This window comes from Tachyglossus aculeatus, chromosome 3, assembly GCF_015852505.1.
Source record: "Tachyglossus aculeatus isolate mTacAcu1 chromosome 3, mTacAcu1.pri, whole genome shotgun sequence".
NCBI classification, from domain to species: Eukaryota; Metazoa; Chordata; class Mammalia; order Monotremata; family Tachyglossidae; genus Tachyglossus; species Tachyglossus aculeatus.
This window is the reverse complement of record NC_052068.1, coordinates 65,431,041-65,451,502: the sequence shown is the minus strand read 5'-3', so window position 1 is coordinate 65,451,502 and position 20,462 is coordinate 65,431,041. Positions and strand designations below refer to the sequence as shown.

The following is a 20,462-nucleotide window of genomic DNA, read 5'->3' as shown; positions in this document are numbered from 1 at the left end:
TTGGTTGTAAACGACGCCTAAACTATGGTGAAATTCAAATACAAAGCACAACTAGAAATACACACCGACACGCACACAACATGCCTTTCGCATACATCTGTGAATTCTGTAAATTTTTAGTTATTCTTGCTGTTCAGTCTCCTCTCCCATCAAAGCTCTGATTATCTCTAAGAAATTCTTCAAGAAAAGAAAGTGGGCCAAAAGGGAACTCCCTCAGCCGGCTATGAGTCAGTCAGTCAATCCTATTTTTTGAGCACTTACTGTGTGCAGACCATTGTACTAAGTGCTTGGGACAGTATAACATAACAATCAATAGACAAATTCCCCACCCACTAGCTTACAATATAGCCACTCTCTCAAGCATCTAGTACAGTGCTCTGCACACACAAGTGCTCAATGCATGCTTTTGATTGACTCATTGATTGATTGAAGGCAATTCCCTTGACTGGGCACACTTTGTAGCTGCATGACCGTGGGGCTGAGGAGCCCGGGAGCCAACTAGTCCGCAGAATTTCAAGTGGATTGGTGATTTCTGGGCATTTTCTGGCCCAGCCATGCAGAAGCAGCTCTGTAATAATAATAATAAGAATAATAATGGCATTTATTAAGTGCTTACTATGTGCAAAGCACTGTTCTAAGCACTGGGGAGGTTACAAGGTGATCAGGTTGTCCCACAGGGGGCTCACAGTCTTAATCCTCATTTTACAGATGAGGGAACTGAGGCCCAGAGAAGTTAAGTGACTTGTCCAAAGTCACAGAGCTGACAATTGGCGGAGCTGGGGTTTGAACTCATGACCGCTGACTCAAAAGCCCATGCTCTTTCCACTAAGCCACACTGCTCTATTGAATGAGCAAAAGCAAAGAACCCAATTTTACCTTTGTCCCTACCAAATAAATCTCGGAACGAGAGGATACAATTCTCTGGACCTGGAGGGAGGGTCTCTCAAAGCCCCAGGATTTCTCAAGTCAAGAGAAGAAGGCTGGAATTTCTGCAGGAAGCTCCCCCGGGGACAGGAAGGATTGGCGGTTGGTACTGCAGCTGCCGACTCATCAACACCTTCCCAGCAATGAAAGTCAGGTCAGGGGGCTAGTCTCCTGTGGCACTGAAGACCCTCCCAAACCCTCTTCTGACACATCTCACCCCCTGGCACCCCCTGCTCATCAAGTTGAGAGGGAGCGCTGGGTAGCGGAGAGGACTGATAGGGGAAGCCTGTCTGAGATCACTGACTCTGAGAAGGGATCTTCAAGCTAACAACCTCAAGGAGGTTAAGACAGAGGAAAGTTCAGCAGCTTTCTAGACGCTTAGCCAACCATCTACGCCCCCAGATAGTGGCTGGCTATTTCCAAGAAAAGTCCCAGGCGCCCCCAGGCACTTGAAGCTTTTCCATCTTCCGAAGCCCCTTGAAGGCAAATTCACAAACAAACGCATAAGACAATCAGCCATCCAAGCAGCAGATGATGGGACTTACACAGAACACTTCCCAAGGCGCGGCTACCCCCTCCTCTACTCTCACTTCTCTTCTCCCTCGGCAGGCATACGGGACAGATGGATAACTGTGTCTCCAAGCAGGTGCGGCTGAGCAGGAGTGGAAGTGGGGAGAGGCAGGGGCAGAGGCTGAGGAGCAAGCAGCCAGGGCCCTACCCTAGGAGGCAGGAAGGGGAAACAGGGGGAGAGAGAAAGAGAAAGAGAGAGAGCAGCTGTGGGAGGAGACGTGGCTACTTGAAGTCTGGCAAAAAAGCAGAGCTCTAACTCCGGGCTCTGAGGTTTTTCTCCTCCGACTGTTTATTTGCAGAGTTCCGGGGAGGTCAGACTTGGGACGGGGCTTATTTATTTTCCACCCCTTTCCTCCAAAACTTTTTCCAGAGAGCCTTCCAGAGCCCTGTGGGAGGAGGTTTTCCTGGGATATGGTTATGGACACAGAGGGAAGCATCCACGGGCACGATGGGGCTTTCAGGCAGACACCTGAGCTGAGGAGAAAGGTTGAGGGGGCAACTCTTCTGCTTCTCTCCTCCTGGGAACAGGAGGCATAACCAGACATACAGCCGCACACACTCTGTGCTTCTCTTGAGGAACTGGGATCTCCCCTGGCCAGATACGCTCCTGAGGAGTCAATGGAATTTACTGAGTGCTTACTGTGCACAGAGCATTGTTCTAAATGCTCTACATCAGAGCTGATAAACACATTCCCTGCCGCAGCCAGATAACAGCAGTGGTAGTAGTAGCAGTAGTAGTAGTAGCAGTGGCAGTAGTAGTAGTAGTAGTAATAACAGTGTTACACTGAACTCTCCCAAAGTGCTTAGTACTCTGCACTTGGGAAGCACTTAATAAATATGATTGACTGACTAGTAGTAGAGAAGCAGAGAAACAGTATGGCCTAGGGGCAAGAGCATGGGCCTGTGAGTCAGAGGATGTGGGTTCTAATCCTGGCTCCACAATTTGTTTTATGTGTGACCTCGGGCAAGTCACTTCACTTCTCTGAGCCTCAGCTCCCTCATCTGTAAAATGGTGACTAAGACTGTGAGCCCCCCGTGGGACAGGGACTGTGTCCAACTTGATTGACTGTATCTACCCTACTGCTTAGAACAGTGCTTGGCACATAGAAAGCACTTAACAAATACCATAATTATTAATTATTATTAGTAATAGCAGTAACAGTAGCAGCAGTAGCAGTAGTGGTAGTATAGGAGCAAGTGGGATAAATTGGCTTGCTTTTGCTCACTAGAGAATCAATTACTGGTATTTACTGAGTACTTAATCTGGGCAGGACACTGTACAAAATTCTTGGGAGATTACCATAGGGTTAGTAGCATAATCCCTGCCCTCAAGGATCTTACAGTTTAGCTCCCTTTACCATAAAGGCATCCCTCCACACTGCAAGCTCACTGAGCAGGGACTATGTCTACCAACTCTCTTGTACTATGCCTTCCCAAGCACTTAGTGCAATGCTGTACATATAGTAAGCATTAAATAAATACCACTGGTGGATTGATTGAACTCTCCTAGACTCCAGTGGGACAAGAACTGGCCTGGAGCTGTTTCCCTCACTCCTCAAATTGCCCTAAACTGGAGGCCGGTCCAGCAGTAATGACAAGTTCTCTACTGAGAGGGACACAGTTCAACTTAGTGGAAAGTTTATGGGCCTGGAAATCAGAGGACCTGGGTTCTAATTCCAGCTCTGCCACTTGCCTGCTATGTGATCCCGGGCAAGTGACTTCACTTCTTTGTGCCTCAGTTTCCTCATCCCTAAAACAGGGATGGAATGTCTCTTCTCCCTCCCCCTTAGATTGTGAGCCCCATGTGGGACAGGCACTGTATCTGACCTGATTATCTTGTATCTACCCCAGTACTTAATACAGTGCTTGGCATGTAATAAGCCCTTAAAAAATACCACAACCATTATTGCTAGAATTCTGTGAGAAGAACTGGAAGGAGGCATCACTCCATTTGCCTTTCTGTCTTCCCCAAATGCTGAATTCCCAAGAGAATCTGCCCAGGAGAACAATGGGGGTGAAGGGTCTCCACCCCACTCTCAGCCCCACCTACTGCAACCTCCCTCCAAAGGCCTTCCAAGAAGGAAGTGCTCCCAATTCAAAAGGATTCAACCCACCCCGCCACCACTACTATGGAAACATTTCCCAGTTCCCCACTCTGGGCAGGGCAGTGGAGGGAAGAGCTAGGGGGTGTGTGTGGTAACAGCAATGCAGAGTGACCTAGGAAAGAGGACATGGGCCTGGAATAAGGGAGACCCTGCTTCTGGTCCCAGCTCTGCCCCTTGCCAGTTGTGTGACCTTGGGGAAGTCACTTCACCTCTCTGTGCCTCAGTTTCCTCAACTATAAAACATAAATAAAAACTCACTTTCCCTCCTTCTTTGACAGTGAAGAAAAGGGATGGTGGTTGAGCTTATTACCTTGTATTCAGCACAGTTCCTGGCCTATAGTTTGAGTGCTCAATAATTAAGAGTGGGAAGGTTATGGTCAAGTGAATCCTAGCTCAAGAGTTCGGCAAAGTGGGCTTTTAGGGCCTAAAATCAAACTGGATTTTATCTCAGTCAACGGGACAGACTAATGAACTCTTGGTTCATAAATCCTAAAGGAAGGTAGAGGAAGCCTGTTCCAGGCAACCTGGAAGGACGATAGAACCCACCGGACCCAGGAACGGATTGAGCCGCAGCTCAGCCGGTGCAGTGTGCCCCGCTGGGATTGGAGAAGTCAGCCCATACAGCTGGTCAGCCCAGACCAGCCTCGACCCCACCCCACCACTGCTCAACACCAGAAAGGAACCTTTCAGGGTGTTGACCCCATTACCTAAACAAGCTACAGAAGAAAAATTAATAAAATCAATTAATTGTATTTACTGAGCACTTTCTGTGTACAGAATACTGTACTAAGAGCTTGGGAGAGTACAATAGAACAGAGTTGGTAGACAATCCCTGGATACAGAGAGCTTACAGCCTAGACTTCGAACCAAGAACCTAAACAGAGGAATTTGGCTCTAGGTAAGGAGACCCAAGATTTGCCATTAGATTGTGAGTTGCTTGAGGGCAGGGATCATTTCTTTTAACTCTTCTGTTATCTCCAAGAGCTTGGTACAGTGCTCTGCCCAGAATGTGAGCTCCATAAATACCATTGGTTGATTGATTGCTAGTGGTTTAAGCAGCGCTACCCACACTCTTATGCCTGCCAGGCATTATTCCTGCTGGGCACAGAGTGACATGATGGGTACGGAACATTACAAAGTGTGTGAGCAATCTTCATCCACATTAGAAAACCACAGGAAGGGCCAGGTCTAGGACCCAAGCCTCCCGGTTCCCAGAGCAGGGTTCTTTCCACTAGACCAACATTTTCAAGTACTGAATCAAAGAAGGACATTGAAATGGCTCAAAAACTTGAGCCCAAAGGGCAGGGTTGAGCTGTTAAGAGTTCGATGGGTTTGGCGGTACAGAACCAGGAAGCCCGGGGAAGTCACTGCTGCTCAGTGAACCCCTCAGGAACCTTCCTGGAAAAATCAATCAATCAGTGGTATTTATTGAGCGTTTATTGTGTGCTGAGCACTGTACTAAGTACTTGGGAAAATACAATATAACAATCAATCAATCGTATTTACTGAGCACTTACTGTGTGCAGAGCACTGTACTAAGAAAGCAGAATGGTCTAGTGGAAAGAGCAGGGGCCTGGGCATCAGAAGGACCTGGGTTCTAATCCTGGCTCCACCACCTGTCTGTTATGCGACCTTGGACAAATCACTTAACATCTATGTTCCTCAGTTACCTCATCTGTAAATTGGGGATTAAGACTGTGAGCCCCATGTGAGAAAAGGCTGTGTCCAACCTGATTAGCTTGTACTGACCCCAACGATTAAAACAGTGCTTTACATATAGTAAGTGCTTAACAAATACCATCATCATTATTACTATTATTACTAAATGCTTAGGAGAGTACTATATAACAGAGAAGGTAGACATGTTTCTTGCCCATAAGGAGCTTACAGCAAAGCTGAAACTGAAGCAGAATAGAGAGATTCAGCTCAACGCAGAGAAGGTGAATGAACAGAAAGGCTCTGCGGGGGCAGGGGGAGAGGGGTTTGGGTCCCCACTTTCTACTATGTTTAGGGAACAAGGACGAGGTAGGATAGATCCCCTGCCTTCCTCACTCTTCAGTTCATTAGACTGTAAGCTCGTTGTGGGCAGGGAATGTGTCTACCATCTCTGTTATGCTGTAATAATAATAATAATAATAATGTTGGTATTCGTTAAGCGCTTACTATATGCCAAGCACTGTTCTAAGTGCTGGGGTAGATACAAGGCAATTAGGTTGTCCCACATGGGGCTCACAGTCTTAATCCCCATTTTCCAGATGAGGTAACTGAGGCACAGAGAAGTTGTGACTTGCCCAAAGTCACACAGCTGACAAGTGGCAGAACTGGGATAAGAACCCACAATCTCTGACTCTCAAACCCGTGCTCTTACCACTAAGCCACGCTGCTTCTCTGTACCCTTCCAAGCACTTAGGACAATGTTCTGCACATAGTAAGCCCTCAATATGACTGATTGATTGATTGATTCAGGCCAGAGCTGTACAACAGTGTGGACAGCTGGATCCTCTGGTTTGTCTCCTAGGAAACCCAATGAATGGCAGCAGCAGGTTGGGGTGGGCCAGTTCCAATAATCCAGGGAAGGGATTTCCCCAGCTGGGCCTGGCTGTTTGGAAAAAGGAAGACAAAGGCAAGACTCAAGCCTGTCTGTTGTTAAGGAAGGTCCTGGAGCACAAGAGACAGGCCACCAAAGCCTGGACCGGGGCCACATCTCAGCCCCACGGCAAGTTTGGAACTCTGAAGCTTGGGAATAAGAACTCTTCCCCAGAGACACATATTTCTTTCTATTTTCTTCCCCACCCTCCCACACACCCGGGAACCGTTCTCTCCCATGCTGGGAAAGTAACGCTTCCAAGCCTATTGCCCAGGCTCCTGAGAATGGAATGTTTCGGCGTCTCGATCACCGTTAACCCCTCCCTGCACCGGGGGTAAGGGAAGCAGATCCTCAATGCGAGGTCTGTTTAGTGTCCGGAGCCATGCCAGCTGGTCCAGCACTCCCAGGTGCCCCAGGACAAACATGGTAGTGGCTTTAGCCAATCCAAACGTACTGTCTCCGGTCGGGAGCCAAGAAGTAGGGCTGAAAGTTCCTCACCAAAAATCCCGAGGGTACAGTATGTCCACAGATATGTTCCCAAGAGACACCTGTGCACACCTAACACACATCCCACAATCCTCAGAGTGTGTGTCCCCATCCTGATTCTTCTCAAAACATGAAGTAGGATAGGAGAGACTGGTGAGGTTGGGCTGTGGATACTATAAATGCAGGAATGGGAGAGCAGTATTCCTGAGGGCTGCCAACCCCAGCCTCTCTGTCTCTCTGTCTCTCTCTCCCCACTCCACCTCCCGCCCCTCCTCTCTCCAGAAGTGGGGTGAAATTCTGGAGCTAGCAAGCAGAGGGGTCACTTTTTGTTTTGTAGTGACTGCTGGATTTATAAGGATCACTCCCAAGTGTACCAACTGGACCATTCCTCCTAATTATGGCATTTGTTAAACACTTACTATGTGTAAAGCACTAGGAAAGATGCAAGATAATCAGATTAGACACGGTCCCTGTCCACATGGGGATCACAATCTAAGGAGGAGGGAGATTAGATACTTAATTTCCATTTTACATTTGAGGAAACAGACATAGAGAAGTGCTCTGCACACAGTAAACACTCAATAAAGACCATCGATTGATTAAGTGATTTGCCCAAGGTCATACAGCAGGCAAGTGGGAGAGCCAGGATAAGACCCCAGGTTCTCTGACTCTGCTAGGCTGTGCTGCTTCTCAGAAAGGCTTTTCAGGATGCTGGAAGAGTAAACATGCATGTCTGTCCCCCAAGCCCTGGAGCCCAGCTCTTCAGTTAATCTAAGGGGATCCTGGCCTTCATGTCCCTGTTGCCTCAGCTTCTCAGCCCTCTCTCTAAGCACTTATGTATAAATCCATAATTTATTTATTTATATCAAGGTCTGTCTCCCCGCTCTAGACTGTAAGGTTGTTCGGGAACATGTCTACCAAATCTGTTATACTGTACTTTCCCAAGCTCTTAGCATAGTGCTCTGCAAACAGTAAGCACTCAATAAATACAGTTGATTGACAAAAATCCAGGACAGGGCAGCCAAGAAGACAGCTAGGACCATTTGCTGCATTCATTCATTTGATTGCATTTATTGAGCACTTACTGTGGGCTGAGAACTGTACTTAAGCACTTAGTACAGTGCTCTGCTCACAATAAGTGCTCAATATGTATGACTGAATGAATACCGAGTGTTTGAGAGAGTACAATATAGCAATAAAAAGGCACAATTCCCTGAACACAACCAGCTTACAGGTCTGGGTCCCTATTTGTGGGGGAAGGCCTGGAGGAATTAAGGAGGTGGGGCCTAGACCATCACATCTAGGGGCCCCATCGGAGGCAGGTACCTTCATTCATTCATTCAACCGTATTGAGTGCTTACTATGTGGACAGCCCTGTACTAAGCGCTTGGAAAGTACAATTCAGTAACAAATTGAGACAATCCCTGCCCACAACGGGCTTACAGTGGAGACGGGCATCAAAACAAGTAAATAGACATCCTCCTTGAGTCATTCCTACCTTGGATTTATCAGTGTGGGATAAGAACACTTATCTAGTGTTCCAGTAAAGGGGAAACAGGAGATGGGAGGGGGAATAATGGACAGGGCAGTTTCCAAAGTTCAAATGAGTAAGTAGTATTTTATGATGCTTTTCTTTCACGGGGTGAAAACTAAGATATGTGACTGAAGTTCCCCCAGCCTCCCCAGCGCTTGTGTACTCCCCCAAAGCACTTGTGTATATATGTACATATTTATAATTCTATTTATTTATATTAACGATGTGTATATAGCTATAATTCTATTTATTTATTTTGATGCCTCCCTCCTCAAAGAACTCCAATGGCTGACCATTCACTTCCATATCAAACAAAAACTCCTCACATTGGCTTTAAAGCACCCCATCGCCTTGCCCCTTCCTACCTTACCTCACTTCTCTCCTTCTACAGCCCAGTTTGCTCTTCTAGTGCTAACCTTCTCACTGTGGCTCGATCTCGCCTGTCTTGCTGCTGACCCCTAGCCTATATCCTGCCTCTGGCCTGGAACGCCATCCTTCCTCAAATCCGACAAACAATTACTCTCCCCCCCCACTTCAAAGCCTTATTGAAGACATATCTCCTCCAAGAGGCCTTCCCAGACTAAGCCCCACTTTTCCTCAACTCCCACTCCCTTCTTCATTGCCCTAACTTGCTCCTTTTTCTCTTCCCTGGCCCCCAGCCCCATAGCACTTATGTACATATCTGTAATTTTATTTATTTGTATTGATGTCTGCTTCCCCCCCCCCCCCCCCCCCCCGACACACACACTATAAACTTGTTGAGTTCAGGGAATGTCACTGTTTATTGCTGTACTGTACCTTCTCACGTGCTTAGTACAGTGCTTGGCACACAGTAAGTGCTCAATAAATATGATTGAATGAATGAATGAATACCATGCCTGACACATAGTAAGCACATAAATACCATTTAAAAACAAAAACAAAACAAACTCTTCATGAAGCAGTTGGGCTGGGAGTTCAGAGGACCTGGGTTCTAATCCTAGCTCTGTCATTTGTCTGCTGTGAGACCTTGGGCAAGTCACTTAAATTCTTGGTGCCTCAGTTACCTCATTGGTAAAAAGAGGATTAAGACTGTGAGCCCCATGTGGGACAGGGACTGTGTCCAACCCCATTTGTCTGCCTCCACCCCAGTGCTTAGTACAGTGCCTGGCTCATAATAATAATAATAATAGCAATTATTATTATTATTATGGCATTTGTTAAGTGCTTATTACGTGCCAGGCTCTGTAGCAAGCACTGGGGTGGATACTAGCAAATCGGATTGGATGCAGTCCTTGTCCCATGTGGGGCTCACAATCTCAATCCCCATTTTATAGATGAGGAAACTGAGGCCCAGAGAAGTGAAGTGGCTTACCCAAGGTCACACAGCAGACAAGTGGTGGAGCTGGGATTAGCATGCACGACCTTCTGATTTCCAAGCCCTTGCTCTATCCACTGTACCATGCTGCACAAGCACCATTTAAACAAACAAACCGTGCGCTATCCATTGTACTGTGCTGCGCAAATGCTATTTAAATACACAAACAAAAAGAACAAAGGTGTCTATGCCTGTTTCCTTATCTAGCAAAATGGGGATAAAATAGCTGTGCTCTATCCACTCCACCACGCTGAACAAATGCTACTTAAACAGACAAACAAAAAAACAAGCATGTCTATGCCCGCTTCCTTATCTAGCAAAATGGGGATAAAATAGCTGTTCTCCCTCCCTCTTAAACCCTGAGCTCCAGGTGGGACAGTGTCCCGATCCAATCTCCCCACTATCTTGTATCTACCCCAGCGCTTACCAAAGTGAGAGAGCACGGTGGCTGGCCTATACATCCTTAATAACTATGATCCGTCTATCCTTTGGCAGCGTCTATCAGCAGATGGGCTCAGGAAGAAACTTCTTCCCAGATTCCCCCATTGTCGGTTAGATTAATTAAGAGAAGAAAGACAGTGTGTGTGTGTGTGTCTACCGCTGGCACCCTGGAATCATTAAGTCTTTCTTGGGGTGGGGGGAAAGGGGGTCCCTCCAGGGTTAGGCCTCTCCCTCTCCCCCCTGGGCCCGGGTCTCTGGGGATGTGCGGCCGGATATTTGGAATCCAGGAAAATTTATTCATTCAATCATATTTACTGAGCGCTTACTGTGTGCAGAGCACTGTACTAAGCGCTTGGAAAGTACAATTCGGCCCCAGACAGAGACAATCCCGACCCAACAACGGTCTCACGGTCTGGAAGGGGGAGACAGACAAAAAAACCCAAACAAGTAGACAGAAAGTTGAGGACCGGCGCCTAGCCATCCCGAGCTACTGAAGCAGCGTGGCTCAGTGGAAAGGGCCCGGGCTTTGGAGTCAGAGGTCATGGGTTCGAATCCCGACTCCACCACATGTCTGCTGTGTGATCTTGGGCAAGTCACTTAACTTCTCTGGGCCTCAGTTACCTCAGCTGTAAAATGGGGATTATGACTGTGAGCCCCACATGCGACAACCTGATCACCCTGTATCCTCCCCAGCGTTTAGAACAGTTCTTTGCACATAGTAAGTGCTTAACAAATGCCAATTATTATTATTATTATTATTATTACTCTTAGCCCCCCAGTCCGCGCCCTGCGGAGGGAGCCTGCTGGTCCGGCTCCTGGCTCCTGGCTCCTGGGATGGGATGGGATGGGATGAATCACTCCCTCCAGCCACCCTGGAAAGGGCCGCGCACACATTTCCCAGGCGCCGAATTTCCACCCCTCTAAACTTCTCTCCCAACCCGGTCTCTCCGGCCAACGCCTCCTCGGCATCCCACCCCCCATCCCTAACTTTCCAGGATCCCTTTCCCTCTCTCCCTCTCCCCTCCCTGCCCCCTGCCCAAAAGGGTGGGCAGCCGTCCAGACAAAGGAAGGCTTGGCTCTCTTCGGGGGTCTTTGGGGAGGCTGAGGATTGCTGTGGCTCCTTAGGGGGCGGAGGAGGAGGGGGAGAGGGGGTCTCCCACCCCTGGCCCGGGAGTTTGCCCCGTGGCCGGCTGGCATGGGTGTGGGGGAGTGGGGATCCCTCTCGGGGCCGCCTTAATCAATCAATCAATCGTATTTATTGAGCGCTTACTGTGTGCAGAGCACTGTACTAAGCGCTTGGGAAGGACAAGTCGGCAACACATAGAGGCAGTCCCTACCCAACAGTGGGCTCACAGTCTAGAAGGGGGAGACGGGAGAACAAAACCAAACATACTAACAAGACAAAATAAATAGAATAGATATGTACAAGTAAGATAAATATAGAGTAATAAATATGTACAAACATATATACGCCTTACCCGGCCGGCGGGGAGCCCCCTCCGGGGGTCGAAGCCGGGGCTGGGGGATGGTCCCTGCGTCCCAGGCCCGGCTCCGGCGCTGCCAACTGGTGTCCGGCCCCGGGCGCCGCCGCCCGGAAGTCCTCCGGGGTTGGAGCGGCGGGTCGGGGGGCGGTGGCTCCTGTCCCCCCCGCCCCGTTTGTGGCCGGCCGGCCCCCCCGGGGGGGTGTCGGGGGCAGGGGGTCGCCCCCTCCTCGTGCCCCTCCTCCCCGCGGCGTCCCGCAGCTTGAGGGGAAGGAGGAAAGTGATGCCCGGGGAGCAGCGGGCAGAGGGCAGGCTGGCAGCCCCGGAGAGCTTCGGGGAGGAGGGAGCGGGGCAGGGAGAGGGGCAGGGAGAGGGGCAGGGAGCGGGGCAGGGAGCGGGGCCCTTCCTCCCTCCCTCCCTTCCGCCCCCAGCCCCAGGCCCAGCCCGGCAGCCCCCCGCCCCTCCCCTCCCCTCCCCTCCCCTCCCCTAACAAGGCCCCCTCTGTTGGCCTTTGTTCCTTCTTTCCATCCCTGCGCTGGCCTGGCCCCCTCCCCTTTGGAGGGAGGTTTTTTTTTGGGGGGGGGACACACACAGAAAGTTGGGGAGGAGGGGGCGATCAATGCCCCCCAACACACCACACACACACACACACACACTGTGCCCCCTTTTCTTCTCGTACAGGAGGGCGGTGGGAAGGGTCCGGAACTCCCCCCCCATCACCAAAAAAAGCTCCTTTCCGGAGGACGGGGCAACACACACATACACACTACAGATGAAACACACACATTCATCCTTTCATTCACTCCATCGCGTGTATTAAGCGCTTCCTGCGCGCATAGCACTGTCCTAAGCGCCTGGGAAAAGTACACTTCAGCAATAAAGAGGAGCAATCCCTGCCCAGAAGGAGCGCACGGTCTAGAGGGATAATCATTGGACACACACACACACACACACACACACACACACGCCCTTTACAGGATCACACACAACATTCATTCAATCGTATTTATTGAGCACTTTCTGTGTGCATAGCACTGTCCCAAGCGCCTGGGAAAAGTACACTTCAGCAATAAAGAGGGACAATCCCTGCCCACAAGGAGCGCACAGTCTAGAGGGATAATCATTGGGGACACACACACACACACACACACACACACACGCGCCCTTTACAGGATCACACACAGCATTCATTCAATCGTATGTATTGAGCACTTTCTGTGTGCATAGCACTGTCCTAAGCGCCTGGGAAAAGTACACTTCAGCAATAAAGAGGAACAATCCCTGCCCACAACGAGCGCACAGTCTAGAGGGATAATCATTGGACACACACACACACACACACACACACACACACGCCCTTTCGGGATCACACGCAACATTCATTCAATCGTATTTATTGAGCACTTTCTGTGTGCATAGCACTGCCCCAAGCGCCTGGGAAAAGTACACTTCAGCAGTAAAGAGGGACAATCCGTGCCCACAACGAGTGCACAGTCTAGAGTGATAATCATTGGACACACACACACACACAGACACACACACACACGCCCTTTACAGGATCAAACGCACACATTCATTCATTCAGTCGTATTTATTGAACTCTTCCTGTGTGCGGAGCACTGTCCTAAGCGCCTGGGAAAGTACACTACAGCAATACAGAGCGACAATCCCTGCCCACAACGAGCTCACGGTCTAGAGGGATAATAATTGTGGGACAAAGACACACACACACACACACACACACACACACACACACACACACACACACACACACACACACACACACACCCTTTACAGGATCAAAGGCATGCGCACGCACACACCCTTTACAGGATCAAACACCCATATTCATTCATTTAATCGTATTTATTAAGCGCTACCAGTGTGCAGAGCACTGTACAAAGTACACAACAGAAATAAAGAATGACAATCCCTGCCCACAAGGAGCTCACAGTCTAGAGGGACAACAATTGTGGGGCACACACAGAGCTTTAAAGGATCAAAAGGGAAAAAGAGTAAAAGGTAAGAGAGACTCCTCCTCCTCCTCCTCCTCCTCCTCCTCTTCCTCCATCCTTCGTCCCCTGGCGGCCCCACACCGGCCCTGTGCAGCACAGCAGACTTTGCCTGTCTCTATATGTTGCCAACTTGTACTTCCCAAGCGCTTAGTACAGTGCTCTGCACACAGTAAGCACTCAATAAATACGATTGATTGATTGATTGATTGATTGCCAAGTTCCCGCGTTGGCCCCTGGGGGGCAGCCGTGAGGACCGGCGGTACAAGAGGCAGAGTCAGGATTAGAACCCGCGTCCTCTGACTCCCAAGCCCGCGCTCTTTCCACTAAGCCACGCTGCTTCTCTTATCTGCCGTGTGACCTCAGGCAAGTTGCTTAACTTCTCTGTGCCTCAGTTACCTCGCCTGTAAAATGGGGATTAAGACTGTGAGCCCCATGGGGGCCAACCTGATTACCTTGCATCTAACCCAGAGCTTAGAACAGTGCTTGGCACATCATAAGTGCTTAACAAATACCATTATTATTATCATTATTATTATTATTATTATTCTCTGGGCCTCAGTCACCTTATCTGGAAAATGGGAATTAAGACTGTGAGGACTACATGGGACATGGACCGTATCCAACCTGATTATTCATTCATTCATTCAATCATATTTATTGAGCGCTTACTGTGTGCAGAGCACTGTACTAAGCGCTTGGGAAGTACAAGTTTGCAACATATAGAGACGGTCCCTACCCAACAGCGGGCTCACAGTCTAGATTAATTGTATCTACCCCAGTGCTTAATGCAGTGCCAGGCACACGGTAAGTGCTTCACAAATACCATTAAAAAAACAAAAAGAGTTCTCAAGTCCCAACCTGTCCTCTGTCAGGGTTCCGGGTCTAATCTCGTCCAGCTGTACTCTCAAGAGCTTCCCTGACTCGTTGGCATTTCCCCCCTTCTGGCTCCTCAGTGCCAAAAAGATGAAGGGAAGCTTCCAGTGGAAGCCTGGGATCTTCTGGGCTCCCGGTTGGTTTGTTCTGATTATCCTTCTCCTCCAAGGGGTTAATGTGGGCCCTCTCATTTCAAAGGGGTAATGGACGGTCCCTATTTTCTCCGTGTTTTCTACCAATAATCACAGTAACAGTAATAATTCCTTATATTCAGGAGGTTTGTGTCCAGCATTAAAGCACTCTAGTCTTTCTAACCTGTGAACTTGTTATGGGCAGGGAACTCATCTGCTAATTCTGTTGTATTGAACTCTCCCAAGTGAAGCTGCGTGGCCTCCTGGAGAGAGCAGGGACCTGGAAATCAGAAGGACCTGGGTTTTAATCCCCCCTCCACCACTTGTCAGCTGTGTGACCTTGGGCAAGCCACTTCACTTCTCTGCGCTTCATCAGTTCCCTCATCTTTAAAATGGGGCTTAAGACTGTGAGCGCTATGTGGGACAGGGACTATGTCCTACCCAATTATCCTGTATCTACCTACCTCAGTGCTTAGAACACTGCCTGGCACATAGGAAATACTTTAACAAATACCACGATTATTATTATTATTATTATTATTATTAATTTTACAGTACTCTGCACATAGTAAGCACTCAGTGAATACTATTTAGGTGCAGCATGGCATAGTGGATAGAGCATGATCCTTGGAGTCAAAAGGTTGTGGGTTCTAATCCTAGCTCCACCACCCATCTGCTGTGTGGCCTTGGGTAAGCAATTACACTTCTCGGTGCCTCAGTTACCTCATCTGTAAAATGGGGATGAAGACTGTGAGCCCTATGTGGGACAGGGGCTGTGTTCAACCCGATTTGCTTGTCTCCACCCCAGTGCTTAGTACAGTGCCTGGCACAAAGTAAGCACTTAATGAATACCATAATTATTATGATTATTATTATTACCAATGATTGCTTGCTTGATTGATTGATTAGAAGACATTCATTCTCAGAGCAGAAAGGCATATAGGACTCAGTTGGATTAGATGGAGAACACCAAAAGGACTGACTTTTTAAAATGAAACAATTCCTGTGGTCGGAAGAAAGATAATAATAATAATAATGGCATTTGTTAAGAGCTTACTATGTGCCAAACACTGTTCTAAGTGCTGGAGATGATTTTATCTCTAGTTCACATACAGGAAAACAGACACAGAGAGAGGCAGGGTGTCAGGGGGTCAGGGGCAGACTTGCTTTATCCAACTCTAGGGATTTAGGAAGTCAATTGTCAGTTCTGGCAGACAGAAATTGAATTTTGGACTTTTTTGGACTTTGAGTAGTCTAAGAATGTCACTTTTAACAGTCAGAAGTCAGTGAAATGTAGAGGAAAAAACTTACTAGTATGCAAGAGACCTTGATTCTATTTTTGGTTCTGCCTCTGTCACGCTATGTAACCTTGGACTAGTCCCTTGACCTCTTTAAACCCAGGTTTCCAGTGGAAAAAGTAATCCCTTTTGCTTCCCAGTGTCACAATTACACTGGGAGAAGGGAGGAGCCCATGTTTCTTCATCATGTTTAAATGCTTTGAACCTCTGGAATAAAACTTCTGAGGTAGCCAAAGGATTATTAAGGTCCCTAGTTGAACCATAAAACACAAACTGAGTTGCCATTGAATAACGTTCCTTGGATGTTTTCCTACATATTTGAGTGTTGGTTGCTTTGGAGGGTCAAAAATAGCAGCCACTCTAGACCTCAAGATAGCTGATCTGAGTGCCTGGATTTCATCCCAGAGAATTTCTCATCTGTATTTCCGTGGTTCACAGAGCACCCCATCAAAGAAGTTCAGATCTATTTCTGCCGATTTTATAGTTGGAAAAACCGAGGCCTAGGTATGAGAGCAATTCTGCTGGACTCACAGAAGTTTATCTTCTCACTCAAACCTTTTCCTCTCCTACACTTTCCCATCACTGTAGACAATGTCACCATCCTCCTTGTCTCGCAGGTCTGTAACCTTGGCATGAGCTCATCTCTCACATTCAATCCACATTCTCATTCAGTCACCAAATTCTGTCCGCTCTACCTTCAAAACATTTCTAGAATTTGAAGCAAGGTGACCGAGTGGAAAGAGCCCGGGCTTGCCGCCGACCTCTCGTCCACGGCCTGCCTCTGTCCTGGAACACCCTCCCTCCTCATATCCAGCTGACAGTTACTCTCCCCTCCTTCAAAGCCTTACTGAAAACAGATCTCCTCCAAGAGGACTTCCCTAAGCCCTCTTTTCCTTTTCTTTGACCCCCTTTTGCATCACCCTGACTTGCTCCCTTTATTCAACCCCTCTCCCAGCCCTACAGCACATGTACATACCTGTAATTTATTTATTTATATTGATGTCTATCTTCCCCTGTAAACTCGCTGTAGGCAGGGAATGTGTCTGTTATACTGTTCCAAGTGCTTAGTACAGTGCTCTGCACACAGTAAGTGCTCAATAAATTTGAATGACTGACTGACTGGGAGTCAGAGGTCCTGTGTTCTAATCTCAACTCCACCACTTTTCATTCATTCAATCGTATTTATTGAGCGCTTACTGTGTGCAGAGCACTGTACTAAGCACTTGGGAAGTACAAGTTGGCAACATATAGAGACAGTCCCTACCCAACAGCAGGCTCACAGTCTAGAAGGGCTCACAGTCTAGAAGACTAGACTTCTAGAAGGGCTCACACTTGCCTGTTGTATGGCCTTGGGCAAGTCACTTAACTTCTCTGTGCCTCAGTTCCCACAGCTGCAAAATGGGTATTCAGTAACTGTTCTTCCTCTTACTTAAATTGTGAGCCCCATGTGGGACCTGATTAATTTTTATCTATCCCAGCACTTAGTACATTATTTGGCACATAGCAAACACTTCACAAATGGCACTGTTATTATTATTATTGTTGTTATTATTACCCTTTCCTCTTCATCGTATTTGTTACTATACTATACTGATCACTTATCGAAGGATTACCATGGCCTTGTGAGTAAAGCTCAGGCCTGCGAATCAGAAGGACCTGGGTTCTAATCCCAGCTCTGCCACTTGTCTGCTCTGTGAACTTGGGCAAGTCACTTCACTTCTCTGAGCCTTAGTTCCCTCATCTGTAAAGAGGGGATTAAGATGGAAGCCTTATGTTGGACAGGGACTGTGTCCAACCCAATTTGCTTGTATCCACCCCAGCGCTCAGCACATAGTAAGCCCTTAACAAAAGCCACAATTATCATTATTATCTCACCTTGACTACTGCTTCAACCTCCTTACTGACTTCTTGTCTCTCCCCTTCTCTGGTCCATAGTTCTGCTGCTGGAATTATTTTTCTAAAAAAAATTCAGCCTATGTCTCCTCACTCCTCAAAATCCTCCAATGGTTGCTCATCCCTCTGCACAACAAATAGAAATTCCTTACTGTCAGTTTTAAGGCACTGGACAGCTCTTCCCCTCCTATCTTATCTTCCTCCTCTCCCACTACAGTCCAGCCCACTCACTTGACTCCTCTAACCCCACAAGTCTCATTGTACCATGATCTCGTCTCTGTCGTCACCAACGCCTTGACAACATCCTCCTTCTGATGTGGAATTCCTTTTCTAACAGATCCTCACCTTCAAAGCCCTACTCAAGTTATATCCCCTCCAACAGGTCTTCCCTGATTACACCCTCATTTCTCCACTCTGTTCACCCTCCCCTCTGCATCACCTATGCATCTGGGTCTGAACACAGTAAGCGCTCAATAAATATGATTGAATGAATGAATGAACCTCTTAAACACCGTGATACTCTCCCCACTCCCAGCTCCATAGCAACTCTGTACATATCCATATGCTCTGCACATATCCACATGCTTTTCCATTTCCCCTATCTATAATTTATTTTTACATCTATCTCTCCCTCTAGACAGTAAATTCCTTGTGGGTAGGGATAGTGGGATAGTGTCTACCTACTCTATTGTATTATAGTCTCCTAAGCCTTTAGTACAGAGCTCTGCACACAGTAAGCACTGAATAAATACCATTGATTTATTGATTGATTAGTTCACCCACTGAGCCAGAACTTGAACATGCAGCCAGAAACCAAAGAGCGCCTCAGAACTGGTGCTTCTCTGCAGAGGTCACCTGGCCAAAAGCGCCAATTCTGTGCATCCAAAAAATGCCCCACATCTCTGTTTCCTCTTCCAGCTAGGCCTGAATCTGGCTTTGGGCTCTGAATGCCAGCGCCACATTTGGTTTTGAAGGTTAATGCCTGTTTTCCTGACAAAGTACCTGGGAGTTTCTGAAGTAAGAGAGGTGGTGGATGCCTCTCCCTTCCTGGGAAGAAGAAGAAAAGAAGGCAGCAAAGGATATCACTGTTCACACCCCCGCTCCACCTGGGTGTGCCCACACCCGAGGGTAGGCAGTGGAAGAGAAAGAATTGAAAAAATTGAATATGATCCTGACCGTATTGTATAAATCCATGTGGATTTTCCCAGATGGAGTTCAGAAGGGGACAGGATGCGGGGGAGGGTGTTTGTGTGTGTGTGGTGGGGGGGAGCAGACACGTGATTGAGGGGATATAACGTTCCTTGGGCACCAGTAAAGCAGGTAAGTATTCCCTGAAGCCAGGCTAGTCAAAAGTATTAGGAAAGGTGGTTCCATTTGCCAAGAATCAAGTCATAACTTGGTCCCCAGGAAGAATGCTAATTATCATTTACTTAGCTCTGAAAAGGAGAGGAAGTCAAAGTGCATAGTGCCAACTGTGTGGGGGGCAGGGACCCCGCCCAGAGGTTTCTGGCTATGAGTTGAACTCATTGTTTTTTTGTTTGTCTGTTTTTGTGGTATTTGTTAAGTGCTTCCTATGTGCCACACACTATACTAAGCATTGGTGTAGATACAAGGCAGGCACAGTCCATGTTCTAGATGTGGTTCCCAATCATAATCCCCATTTTACAGATGAGTAATTGAGGCCAGAGAAGTTAAGTGACTTGCCTGAGGTCACACAGCAGACAAGTGGCAGTGCTGGAATTAGAACCCAGTTCCTTCTGACTTCTAAGCTTGTACTATAATAATAATAATAATGATAATGGTATTTGTTAAGCGCTTACTATGTGCAAAGCACTGTTCTAATCGCTGGATTATCCATGCGCCTGAGTTGGGGGCAGGTGGACTTCAAAGAGCTAACAAGGTCTTTCTCCTCCCCACTCAGAAGCTCTCAAATCTGACTGAGATTTAGGGTGAGACCGGCTCAGAGGAAAGAAACAGTGGTTTCAACCCACAGCCAGAAACCTCCAGGGAGGCAGCCCCTTTCCCACCCAGAGCCCAGCCTGGCTGCCACCCCCTGTTTTTTTTTTTTCTAAAATGGCATTTGTTAAGCACTTACTGTGGATGAGGCATTGTACTAAGTGCTGGGGTAGATACAAGTTAGTCAGATTGGACATAGTCCCTGACCCACACGGGGCTCACAGTCTTAATCCCCATTTTACAGGTGGGCAACTGAGGCACAGAGAAGTGAAGTGATTTACCCCAATGAGAAAGCAGACAAATGATGAAGCTGGGATTACAGCCCAGCTTCCAGGCCCGTGCTCCATCCACTAGGCCACGCTGCTTGTTGCCTCCACACTTTCCATGAATGGTTGTCCCCTATGTTCCAGGGGAAAAATGGGAGTTGGAGGAGGAATGGGATGAAGCTGGGACTCATATCCTCCATTCCTGTCTGGTTCTCATCCTTCAGCTTCTCATCCTTCAGCACTGCCCTACTGTCACCACATCCTCAACAGCATTGATTGAGTGCCTTGGTGTCAAACACTGTGCTAAGCATCTACTGTGCAATACATTTTACTAGAGCATTCGCAGTGTGTAGAGATCTCTCCTAGCCATTGGGAACATACAATAGAGCTATAAGATGCCGGACACTGATCCTGTTCTCAAGGACTTTAATGGGGGAAACATGTGGACCTAGATTGCCAGGTGCACAATAGGCAAAGCAGTAAGAGTAGAGGTACTGGTAAAAATAAAAATAGGCAATTCAATAAACTTAACTACTGATCTCCCT

General features: G+C 47.8%; 1 protein-coding gene across 2 annotated transcripts in view; it reads right to left on the bottom strand.

The window, feature by feature from the left end:
- CHST3 (carbohydrate sulfotransferase 3) overlaps positions 1-11,541 on the bottom strand; it is a 63,127-nt gene extending 51,586 nt beyond the window's left edge. For both annotated transcript variants that reach the window (XM_038744290.1, XM_038744291.1), the window contains exon 1: positions 11,483-11,541. The gene's annotated coding sequence lies outside the window, so the exon portion shown is untranslated. The remainder of the gene's footprint in view (positions 1-11,482) is intronic.
- Between the last annotated feature and the right edge of the window lie 8,921 nt (positions 11,542-20,462).